Source organism: Scylla paramamosain, chromosome 15, assembly GCF_035594125.1.
Source record: "Scylla paramamosain isolate STU-SP2022 chromosome 15, ASM3559412v1, whole genome shotgun sequence".
NCBI lineage: Eukaryota > Metazoa > Arthropoda > Malacostraca > Decapoda > Portunidae > Scylla > Scylla paramamosain.
In genome coordinates this window covers 25,383,512-25,395,623 of record NC_087165.1, presented here as the reverse complement: position 1 = coordinate 25,395,623, position 12,112 = coordinate 25,383,512, and the positions used below count along the sequence as shown (strand labels likewise).

At 40.2% G+C, this 12,112-nt stretch overlaps 1 protein-coding gene and 1 long non-coding RNA gene across 15 annotated transcripts in view; one reads left to right on the top strand and one right to left on the bottom strand.

The window, feature by feature from the left end:
* Window positions 1–12,112, bottom strand: part of LOC135107730 (uncharacterized) — an 83,367-nt gene that overhangs the window by 61,675 nt on the left and 9,580 nt on the right. For 7 of the 14 annotated variants that reach the window (XR_010271942.1, XR_010271943.1, XR_010271944.1 and 4 more), the window contains exons 2-5: window positions 5,634–6,983; window positions 3,659–3,781; window positions 2,791–2,995; window positions 1,824–1,997 (exon numbers count right to left, since the gene is read on the bottom strand). The gene's annotated coding sequence lies outside the window, so the exon portion shown is untranslated. Of the gene's footprint in view, window positions 1–399; window positions 506–1,823; window positions 1,998–2,790; window positions 2,996–3,658; window positions 3,782–5,633; window positions 6,984–12,112 lie in introns of those variants that run through there. The other 7 variants (XR_010271940.1, XR_010271934.1, XR_010271935.1 and 4 more) reach the window with 5 other exon arrangements.
* LOC135107734 (uncharacterized) overlaps window positions 7,205–12,112 on the top strand; it is a 5,573-nt gene continuing 665 nt past the window's right edge. The window contains exons 1-5 of the long non-coding RNA XR_010271957.1: window positions 7,205–7,715; window positions 8,934–9,082; window positions 9,620–9,720; window positions 10,913–10,995; window positions 11,578–12,112. The exon at window positions 11,578–12,112 is cut by the window's right edge and continues 665 nt beyond it. This is a non-coding gene — a long non-coding RNA (uncharacterized LOC135107734). The remainder of the gene's footprint in view (window positions 7,716–8,933; window positions 9,083–9,619; window positions 9,721–10,912; window positions 10,996–11,577) is intronic.

Sequence of the window (12,112 nt, the reverse complement as noted above, 5' to 3'; positions counted from 1 at the left end):
GATGTTTATGAATGAAGGGAGAGGAGGAGGAGGAGGAGGAACGGGAGGTAGTGTGTGTGTGTGTGTGTGTGTGTGTGTGTGTGTGTGTGTGTGTGTGTGTGTGTGTGTGTGTGTGTGTGTGTGTGTGTGTGTGTGTGTGTGTGTGTGTATGAATGAAGGGAGAGGAGGAGGAGGAGGAACGGGAGGTGGTGTGTGTGTGTGTGTGTGTGTGTGTGTGTGTGTGTGTGTGTGTGTGTGTGTGTGTGTGTGTGTGTGTGTGTGTGTGTGTGTGTGTGTGTGTGTGTTTCAGGAGTAAACATAAAGGAATATTTCCTAGTACACACACACACACACACACACACAATACTACAAACACGAACAAACACAGAATACTGAACGTACAAACACACACACACACACCTTCTCTGCCCAGGCCCTTGACACAGCTGACGGAGAACAGAGCCCTAGGATTGATCACCTCCCAAGCCTCGGTCAAACTGGCACCGATGTCCCTCCTCCTTCTGCCCTGCGGTGGAAGAACAAGACACAAATCTGACTCACACACGACGAGACAACAGCGAACGTAAACAAACAGTGTTGCCAACTCAGGGAAAGGGAGTTTTACTGTACAAGGGATAAAATACAAGTGAATCACCATGGAAACACCCTTTGAAAACCCACAGTAACTTCCACTACAGCCTTGATAACACTACTTACCCTAGATCACCCCCAAACACCCCTATATAACCCTGAAACACCACCAAAACACCATTAAACACCCCAAAACAAACTATTTACCTCAAAACACTTGCAAAACACTCTCAAAACACCATTAAACACCCCAAAACACACTATTTACCTCAAAACACTTGCAAAACACTCCCAAAACAAAATTAAACACCCCAAATCACACTATTTACCTCAAAACACTTGCAAAACACTCTCAAAACACCATTAAACACCCCAAAACACACTATTTACCTCAAAACACTTGCAAAACACTCCCAAAACACCATTAAACACCCCAAAACACACTATTTACCTCAAAAACTTGCAAAACACTCCCAAAACACCATTAAACACCCAAAAACAGACAATTTACCTCAAAACACTCTCAAAACACCATTAAACACCCCAAAACACACTATTTACCTCAAAAACTTGCAAAACACTCCCAAAACACCATTAAACACCCAAAAACAGACAATTTAACTCAAAACACTTGCAAAAACACCCCCAAAACACCTCCAAAACCCCAATAATACCCAAAAAACAGACAAAAACAGACAAATATACCCAAAAAACAGACAATTTACCTCAAAACACTTGAAAAAACACCCCAAAACACCTCCAAAACACCCCAAAATATCTCAAAACATTCCTAAACACACAAACAGGAGTGTAATGAATTAATAAGTGAAAGAAAGCAAGAGAATGTAAACAAACAGATGATAATGAGAAGAAAAGTGATTTAAATGAGATTGTTAAGATGTTTTGATGGTTTATGGTAAGGAAAATGAGAGAAAGGGTTTGTAATGAATAGAAAGGGTTTGTAATGATGACAGAAAGGAAGGAATAAGAGGGAAAAGTAAAGAAATGAGGAAAGGAAAGAGAAAATGATGCTTTACTCACAATGCACCTCTCTTTAACAACATTCAGAGACACAAGGAAATACAAACAAATTACAAAATAAGCAAAGAAAGAAAAAATGAAAGGAAAAAAAAAATAAGCAAAAATTATACAAAAACAAAAAAAATATACATAATAAAAAAAAAAAAAATGAGAGACACACACACACACACACACACACACACACACACACACACACACACACACACACACACCTCAGGCAGCAATTCCTGGAAGAAGACAGCAAAGAATATTATGTTAGCCACAGTGAGAGTGCGTGCGTAGACAGCCGAGGCCGCGAACCACCCAGTACTTCCCCAGCGGGAGAACGCAGGCCCCACAGTGTGCCCGACGGTGAAGCCTATGCTGAATGTCACGCCAATCAGTGCCTGTGGGTTGAGGGGAGGTTAGGAGAGGGTAGGCTGGTTAGGTTAGGTTAGGACACACCGACAACACACCACAATATAAATAAGAAATAAAATAATGCATAAGAAAATAAAAAGTAAAAAAAAAGTAAACTAACAATGTATTTTAAACTACCACAACACCTTTAAACACCCTCAAAATATTCCAAAACACACCAAAACACTCTCAAAATAACCCAACACACACCAAAACATCCCAAAATACCCCAAAACACTCCAAAAACACACCAAAACACCTTCAAAATACCCCAAAACACCCCAAAACACTACAAACACATCCCAAAACACTCCAAAAACACACCAAAATACTCCAAAAATACTCCTAAACATTTCAAAACACATCAAAACATTCCAAAAACATCCCAAAACACTTTAAAACACACCAAAAATCCCAAAACACCTCCACAACACCACAAAACACTTCAAAACACCCCTTAACCACCCCAAAACACATCAAAACACTTCACAACACACCAAAAACACCCCAAAACACTCCAAAAACACCCCAAAAACACCTGAAGACTCCCTCAGAACACTGAAATAGAATAAAACACAAAATAACAATAATAAAGAAAACAAGCTGCAATACTGAACAGCAGGAACACAAACAAACACACACACACACACCCTGTAAACAAACAAACAAACAAAAAATAAATAAATAGATAATAGGATAAAAAAAATTGAAAAAAATAATAATAAAAACAAGCTAAAAATATATAAACCAATACAAAACACAACAAACCCACTCAATTACCAAACAAGACAGAATGGAACCTCGCAGCGAAACCGATGATATGTTGGTAATAAGTCACACAGGAGAGCTGAGAGGAATACAAGCCGCTGGTGTTGTGCTTGGAGTAACAGTCAAGGAGAGCAGGACACAGAGGCACCACCGCCATGAAGCCGACCAGGTCCAGGATCAGACTGCCGAATAACACCTTGCTTGTCCGTGCGTTCCTCTGTGGGTGTTAGGTTAGGTTAGGTTACGTTAGGTTAAGTGAGGTTAGGTTAGGTTAGGTTAAGTGAGGTTAGGTTAAGTGAGGTTAGGTTAGGTTAGGTTAAGTTACGTTAGGTTAGGTTAAGTGAGGTTAAGTGAGGTTAGGTTAAGTGAGGTTAGGTTAAGTGAGGTTAGGTTAGGTTAGGTTAAGTTACGTTAGGTTAGGTTAAGTGAGGTTAAGTGAGGTTAGGTTAAGTTATGTTAGGTTAAGTTAGGTTAGGTTAGGTTAAAAGAGGTTAGGTTAAGTTAGGTTAGGTTAAGTTAAGTTAGGTTAAGTTAAGTTAGGTTAAGTTATGTTAGGTTAAAAGAGGTTAGGCTACGTTATGTTAGGTTAAGTTAGCTTATGTTAGGTTAGGTTAGGTTAAGTGAGGTCTTTTTTATCTTTTATTTTTTCTCAGTATTTTTTTCTTATTGTACTTAGTTCCCTTTGACCAGTGTCCCTCCTATATATACAAAAAATAAAACAAAATAAATAAATAAATAAATAAAGTAAAACAAGAACATTTTTACGACTTTAAATCATTTTCCCGACACACTTGTGCATGGAGGCAGTGTTGCACGAGTGTTGAGTGACAAATATTGCATCTCAGCTTAGCAACACACACCAACACAACACCCTGCTCACCTTCTCCTTGATGTCCGCACCCTGTACTGCCCCTCTGTCCCTGCCGTCCGCCTCGCCACCACTGCTGCCGCCACCGCCATCGCTGCCGCCAACTGCTTGCCGGATTGGAGGGTTGCCGATGCTCTGAAAGTTACGTTAGGTTAGGTTAAGTGGGGCCGTGGGAAGAGGATGTAGGTTAGGTTAGGTTTGGCTATGCTTCGTTAAGTTAGACGAGGTTAGGTTATGTTAGGCTAGGTTAGGTTAGGTTAGGTTAGGTTAGGCTAGGTTAGGTTAGGGTAGGCTTCTTTAGGTTAGGTTAGGCTTGGCTAGGTTAGGCTTGCTTAGATAAGGTTTGGCTAGGTTAGAATTGCTTAGGTTAGGTTAGGTAGGGTTAGGTTAGGCTAGCTTGGGATTATGACACGAGATAGCCAGTCTTGGGGAGGAGGAAGCACCAGACAGAAGTTCGGGTAGGCTTCTTTGGGTTAGGTTAGGTTTGGTTAGGGGCAGCTGAGGAGTGTGAGGCTCCACCACATCAGGTTAAATTTGAGGTAATATTTGAGTCATTTTCTCACTCACCACCAAAATTTTCCCACTGTAAAAACTTTAATATTTTTTTTCTGAAGGCTACAACGAAAGACAAGGCAACACACACACACACACACACACACACACACACACACACACACACACACACTGCATAAGCATCTGTACAACGAAAGACAAGGCAACACACACACACACACACACACACACACTGCATAAGCATCTGTACAACGAAAGACAAGGCAACACACACACACACACACACACACACACACACACACACACACACACACACACACACACACACACACACACACTGCATAAGCATCTGTACAACGAAAGACAAGGCAACACACACACACACACACACACACACTGCATAAGCATCTGTACAACGAAAGACAAGGCAACACACACACACACACACACACACACTGCATAAGCATCTGTACAACGAAAGACAAGGCAACACACACACACACACACACACACACACACACACACACACACACACACACACACCAGAAACACCTAGAAACACATTTTTCCTCCCCAAAAACACCCATAAACAATTTTCCTCCCCAAAAACATCTAGCAACACAATTTTCCTCCCCAAAAACACCCAGAAACAATTTTACTCTCCTAAAACACCTAGAAAGACAATTTTCCTCCCCTAAAACAACCCAGAAACACAATTTTCCTCCCCAAAAACACCCAGAAACACAATTTTCCTTCCCAAAAACATCTAGGAACACAATTTTCCTCCCAAAAACACCTAGAAGCACAATCTTCCTCCCCAAAAACACCTAGAAATGCAATTTTCCTCCCCAAAAACACCCAGAAACACAATTTTACTCCCCAAAAACACCTAGAAGCACAATTTTCCTCCCCAAAGAACACCTTCAAACACAATTTTCCTCCCCAAAAACACCTAGAAGCACAATTTTCCTCCCCAAAAACACCTAGCAACACAAATTTTCCTCCCCAAAAACACCTAGCAACACAAATTTTCCTGCCCAATAACACCTAGCAGCACTATTTTTCTCCTTTTAATACTCAAAAAACACAAATTCGGCCCAGAACAGCTATTTCTATTAACAGTACTCAAAGAAAACACTGATTACCGGTCAGAAATACCTCAAAAACATTAATTTCTACGCAAAAAACACTGAAAAAACACGTGATTTCCTTTCAAAACACCCAAAAAAACATACATTTCTACCCAAACACACTGAAAAACATGCGATTTTCTTTTAACACATCAAAAAACACACATTTCTAGCCAAAAACACTTAAATAATACTTAATTTCCTTTCAAAACACCCCAGAAGAGACACACACCTACCCAAGGACAGCGAAAAAACAACAATTTCTACCCAAACAAACTTGAAAAACACCAAAATCTAAAAAAAAACACAAAAAAATAAAAATATATAAAAAAAACATCCCCTGCCTTTTTAAAACGCCACAGAAACGAAGAATTCACTCCTCTTTCTATTCTTCTCTATGCATGAAAACAGCTGGAAAATATAGGAAATAACACTAAATACTGATGGAAGGGCACTGGCAGGTGGGAAGGTCCAGGGTCTCGGTCCCCGGATGAAGGCGGCTGATGACGTCACGTCCGCCATATTTACGTTACGCAAATGATTTTGAAAATGACCCCTCGCAAAAATGGAGCTAGGCCGGAATGCTTTACATATTATGAAAGGGCATAATTTTAAATTAATTCTGGAGATATAAAAATATTCCAAGCTTCAGTAATAATAAAGCTATATTTAAATAACTATATGAAAAAGTGTTCGAACAAACACGATAAAAAAAAACACTCCAAAGTCCACAAATCTCATTTCTCACGAACACAATACACTTTAAAAAATCGAAACTATTTTTACAAACAATCAGAAGTTAACCGGAAGCTGAAATAAATAAATAAATAATTTATAAATGTCGACTTTTTGAGTTTTCAACGGGTCTAAAACCCCTCTAAAAGTCCACGTATTTCACTCAAAAGCATCATAACATATTTAAAAAACAATAAACGATTTTTTGAGCCCATAAAATCTTGCCTAGCGGCTGAAATAAAAAATTATGTTTGGCGGTATGAAAAATTTAACGGCAAACAGCAACACTTATTTACGCTGAAACAACCTCATAATCGACATGTTTCCCTTAACACTCGCACGCAAAACACTCAAAACACCACCAAATATTTTTACAAACCATAAAATCTTAGTTAAAAAGCCTAAATATATAAGTTAAGAAAATAGAAAGAATATTGGAACCTGGGGTAGACTCTGGCAATCCATCATGGCGGCCGCGGGAGGGCTGGGAGGGGGCTCAGATAAAAACAAGGTTGGCTATCTCTCTTTCCTTATTATTTGTGGTTGTTATGAAGGTTATTTCTCTGTTTTCTGGATTAATTTCAGCTGTGTGTATGCGTGTGTGTGTATATATATGTGTGTGTGTGTGTGTGTGTGTGTGTGTGTGTGTGTGTGTGTGTGTGTGTGTATCTATGTGTGTGTGTGTGTGTGTGTGTGTGTGTGTGTCCGCCTCTATTCCATGATAAATAGCATTATATTCTCTCTTCTCTTCTCCCCTTTTGCTATTAAGTATCAAGTATCTTCCAGGTATTTCCAGTGTTTTCCAGGTAGTGTCGTAGGTTGAAGCCAGACCTCTGCTACCTGTCACTACTAAACTCACCTTAATTGACCTCCTGTGCCTCTGTGGTCCCGTTCCCTGGTGTTTAAATGAAAAGAGGACACACACACACAACCGCACTGCACGGTGTTTCCCAGGTACACTGAGGAAGACAATAAAAAATAAATAAATCTGCTGTCTCTCAATATTTATCGTAATTTACAGTGTTTTGTTGTGTGAGGAGCAGACTACTGGGGTGATTTGTGCACAGGTAAGTGGCAGTAGGTGGATGAGTGTGTGTAACGAGTGTATTAATGTGTGTGAGGGAAATAAAGGGGTGTGAGGTATGACGGGCCAGCCTGCCGCAGCTCACCCGTGGCCTGTTAAACCTTCCGTCAGACTTAAACTAGGCAGTGGCGGTTAGGTCTGACCAGCGGACATGAAAGCATAGTCATGTGGCTCCATTCACTGCCACGGGTGACTTATGGTGACGAGAAATAAATTAAATAATGGCTAATATATACGGACGTCCGGATCATCAGTCTGCTTATATTTTTTAAAAAGTTGAATTTTGGCGGGTTTTCATTTCACGGAAGAGTTCATTTGTTAATATTTCGTCATGCGGGTTACGTTGAAACTAAATATTACGAGTATGACTAAATAAAAAGCCGAAATAATGTAAAAAAAAAAAAATAATAATAATGAAGGTACCGTGGATTGGCAACACTTACAATGTAAACAAACAGCTGATCACGGGTCCGGAGCGAGGCAAGGAGATAAAAATAATAATAAACGAAGGAAATAGAGCAAATACTCGTAGAAGGACGACAGCAGGCAGAGAGGGGCAGGAGAAGTAGCAGAATCAGGGAAAGGCGTATTGGTGCCAGTAAATAAGGTGAGAGCTGTAATAAGGCTGGTAAATAAGACTTAATAGATAATTGTGAGAAAATATTTGTTTTGTATATTGGGTAAGTGTGTGTGCGTGTATATATGTGTGTGTGTGTGTGAGAGAGAGGTTGGCATTCAGTCAATCAGTCAGTCAGGCACTAAACCAAGCTGAAATAGTCAATTAATTAGCCAGTCAATCAGGCAGGCGGTCATTTAGATATTCAAAACATCTAACCACAAAAAAACAGTAAAAAAACACTGGTAAATTTATAGTTTAAGCCAATGATTCCAATCTGTACCCACGGCCCACGGCGTTATTATTATTAATTTCCGACAAGTAGTGTAATCGTTAGAAATGATGTGAATAGTGAGAAGAACAAAATGAGGTAGGTTATTACCACGTAGTGTGTAATGGCTTAAACTATAATAAAACCTAAATTTTTATAGGCCTGGCATTTCAGTGAGATTTCTGTTTTTATTGGATTTTTGTTGCCCTTGGCTCGTGTCACTCCTTCAGAAAAAGGAGAAAAGGTATTTGTCTCTCCTCTTGCACTTTTCCCTCTTCAGGTGTCTCATATTTGGGAAGAATTGTGACATACTGGATACGTTTATCTTCAACACACACACACACACAGATAAGATACTTTTAAATGTATAAATCTTACCTCACCTTTTATGAACACAGTTAAGTTCCTTTGAAATAATTAGTGGGTGTTTGTCAGTGTTGATGAAGAGTTATGCCATGACCTGCTCTCTTAAGCATTACCAGTGACCTGTTTGGTTATGAGTCATGTTAGCAGATGAACCTGGCCTGACCTAACTAACCTACCACTGCAGGGACAAGCAACACCAAATGTTAGCCTCACTTTGATTAATGCTTCATATCACCTATAGTAATGGACACACACACACACACACACACACACACACACACACACACACACACACACACACACACACACACACACAAATTCATTAAAGTATCATGTCTTGCTTCTTTATCTCCTTTCTCCTTTTTTAAAATTAATTAATTAATTAATTTATGTATCTATCTAGTTATTTATCTATTTATTCATATACTACTACTACTACTACTACTACTACTACTACTACTACTACTACTACTATTTGTAGTAGGAGAGGTAAGGCTCTACTGTAGTCAGAGGAAACCTTGTAGCAAATTGTTATCCATTGTATACTGACAAAGAACTTCTCTCCTTAACAGGTGGACTTGGAATCTCTCAGGGGAAACTACATGTAGTAATTGAATTAAAATGGCTAGAACCAGAGGATGGGGTTGTGCGTCCCCGGGAGTTCAGAGGGTGCCGGCGCTTCAACTGATGGTGTGGACCCATGAGACAGAGGCTCCACCAGGTGTGTGTGTGTGTGTGTGTGTGTGTGTGTGTGTGTGTGTGTGTGTGTGTGTGTGTGTGTGTGTGTGTGTGTGTGTGTGTGTGTGTCTCTCTCTCTCTCTCTCTCTCTCTCTCTCTCTCTCTCTCTCTCTCTCTCTCTCTCTCTCTCTCTCTCTCTCTCTCTCTCTCTCTCTCTCTCATACACACACACACACACACACACACACTTTTATATAAAATTTGAGCATTTGATAAACAATCAATCAGTCAATCACACACACACACACACACACACACACACACACACACACACGTACACACAAATATTTTGAAAAATTAACGAAAATACAACAAATTATTATTGTTATTATTGTTATTTTTTGGGTAAACTTTAAATATTGGGTAAACGGTACCTCAACACGTCTGTGGTGCAAAATCCGGGCAGAGTAGAGCGATGCGACTTCCCCCCTGTAGACCTTTAGGGTAGAATGAAGCTATACGGAGGGTTACTGTGTCTCCCTGCTCCTTTCTGTCCCTAATCTGCCACTATCCCCTACAGGTGGCCATCAGGGACGTGAGAGGCCTCCAGCAGTATGCCTGGAGATACTTGTGTGTGGATGAGGGACGCAGACTCAAGAACCACAAGTGTAGGCTGACCAAGTGAGTGTGGGAAAGTGTGAGGGGGTGTGAGAGAGACAGAGAGAGAGAGAGAGAGACTGTGTTGTTAATCTGTCACTAGAACTTTAAAAACTCTTGAAAACCCTTACAGCTTCAGCTTTTGGGATGTGGAGATCTGGTTAATCTATCACTAGAACCTTAAAAAAACACACTTGAAAACCCTTACAACTTCGACTAGAGCCTTTGGAAAGTAGAAATGTTAATCTGTCACTAGAACCTTGAAAACACTCTTGAAAAACCTTGCAACTTCAACTAGTGTCTTTGGAATGTAGAAATGTGGTCAATCTGTCACTAGAACCTTAAAAACACTGCAAGAAAACCCTTATAACTTCAACTAGAGCCTTTTAAAAGAGTGTTTCTCCTGTTAATAATGTAGTAATTTTGTTAATCTGTCTCTAGAACCTTAAAAACAACCTTGAAAATCCTTAAAAGAGTGTTTCTCCTGTTAGTAATGCAAAAATGTTGTTAATGTGTCGCTAGAACCATAAAAACACCCTTTAAAACCACAGTAACTTCTATTGCAGCCTTTTAAATACAGGTAGCAGGGTTCTCAGGGGTGTTTCTCCAGTTAGTAATGCAGAAATATTGTTAATCTGTCACTAGAACTATAAAAACACCCTTGAAATGCCTTACAACTTCAACTAGAGCCTTTTAAGGATAGTTTGTGTAATTTTTGGGGTGTTTTTGGGTGTTTTTGAGGTATTTTTGTGGTATTTTTGGATGTTTTTTGGGGTGTGTTAGGGTGTTTTGGTGTGTATAATTTTGTTTTTTGGGTTTTTAGGGATATTTAAGGTGGGTTTGATAAGTTTTGGGGCATTTTCGGAGTGTTTTGGTGGGTGAAAATGTGTTTTTGGTGTGTGTCAGAGGTATTTTGGATGTTGGGGTGTTTTGGGTGTGTAGAGGTGTGTCAAGTTAGGATGTGATTGAAGTGTTTTGGGGGGTGTTGGGGTGTTCTTTGGCGTCTTTGGTGTGTGTCGGGTGTTTTGATGTGTTAGGGGTGTTTAAGGGTGTTTAAGGGTGTTTAAGGGTGTTTTTGGTGTGTGTCAGGCTGTGTCAGGGGTGAAATGTTTTGGTGTGTTTTTTTGGTTATTTAAGGATGTCTTTTTGGGTGTTTGATAACCTTTAATGTGTCTCCCTGCTTCTGTCTGTCCCTAATCTGCCCTAACTCCTACAGGGTAACAGGGACGTGAGGGGTCTCCAGCAGCATGCCTGAAGATACTTGTGTGTGGACGAGGGACACACACTCAAGAACCACAAGTGAGTGTGAGAGAGAGAGAGAGAGAGAGAGAGAGAGAGAGAGAGAGAGAGGGAGCACTCTTGAAAGTCATTACACTTTCAACTAGAGCGTTTGGAATGTAGAAATGTTGTTAATCTTTCACTAGAATATTGAAAACACTCTTGAAAAACATTGCAACTTCAAGTAGAGCCTTTGGAATGTAGAAATGTGATTAATCTGTCACTAGAACCATAAAACACCCTTGAAAACCCTAACAACTTCAACTAGAGCCTTTTAAAAAGAGTGTTCCTCCTGTTAATAATGCAGTAATCTTGTTAATCTGTCACTAGAATCTTAAAAACACCCTTTTGAAACCACAGTAACTTCAACTGCAGCTTTTTAAAACACAGGTAGCAGAACTCTCAAGTTTCTTCCATTAGAAATGCAGAAATCACTCTAATGTGCCACAAAAACCATAAAAACACCCTTAAAAACCCTTGTCACTTCATCTAGAGCCTTTTAAAAGACTTTCTTCAGTTAGCAATGCAGAAATCTCACTAATCTGTCACTAGAACCACAAAAACAACCTTGAAAACCTAATTCATCTCCCTCCCCCCTTACAGGTCCCTGAACACCTTTCCCCCATGAACTGGCTGCTGTTTACTGGGACACCCTTGCAGAACAGCCTGGCGGAGCTCTGGGCCCTTCTGAACTTCCTAATGCTGGATATTTTTGGTTCAATGTGAGTGAGATGCAGGAGGGAAGTGAGGAGAGGACTCTGAGGCAGGAATGGGAGGGCCAGGCCATCTCCACTCTAATGAAGATAAGAGAGAGGGAATGTGGGTGTGTTTGGGAGTGTTTTGGTGGCTTTGGGTAGGTTTGGGTGTGTTGTGGGAGTTTTTTATGATTATTTAAAGAGGTTTTTTTGGGCTGGAGAGGAGTTTTTTGGGCTGGAGAGGAGTTTTTGGGCTGGAGAGGAGTTTTTTGGGCTGGAGAGAATTTTTTTGGGTCTGGAGAGGAGCTTTTGGGCTGGAGAGAAATGTTTTGGGCTGGAGAGAAGGTTTTGTGGGCTGGAGGGAAGTTTTGTGGGCTGGAGGGAAGTTTTTTGGGCTGGAGAGGAGTTTTTGGGCTGGAGAGGATCGTTTCAGGTCAGGTGGT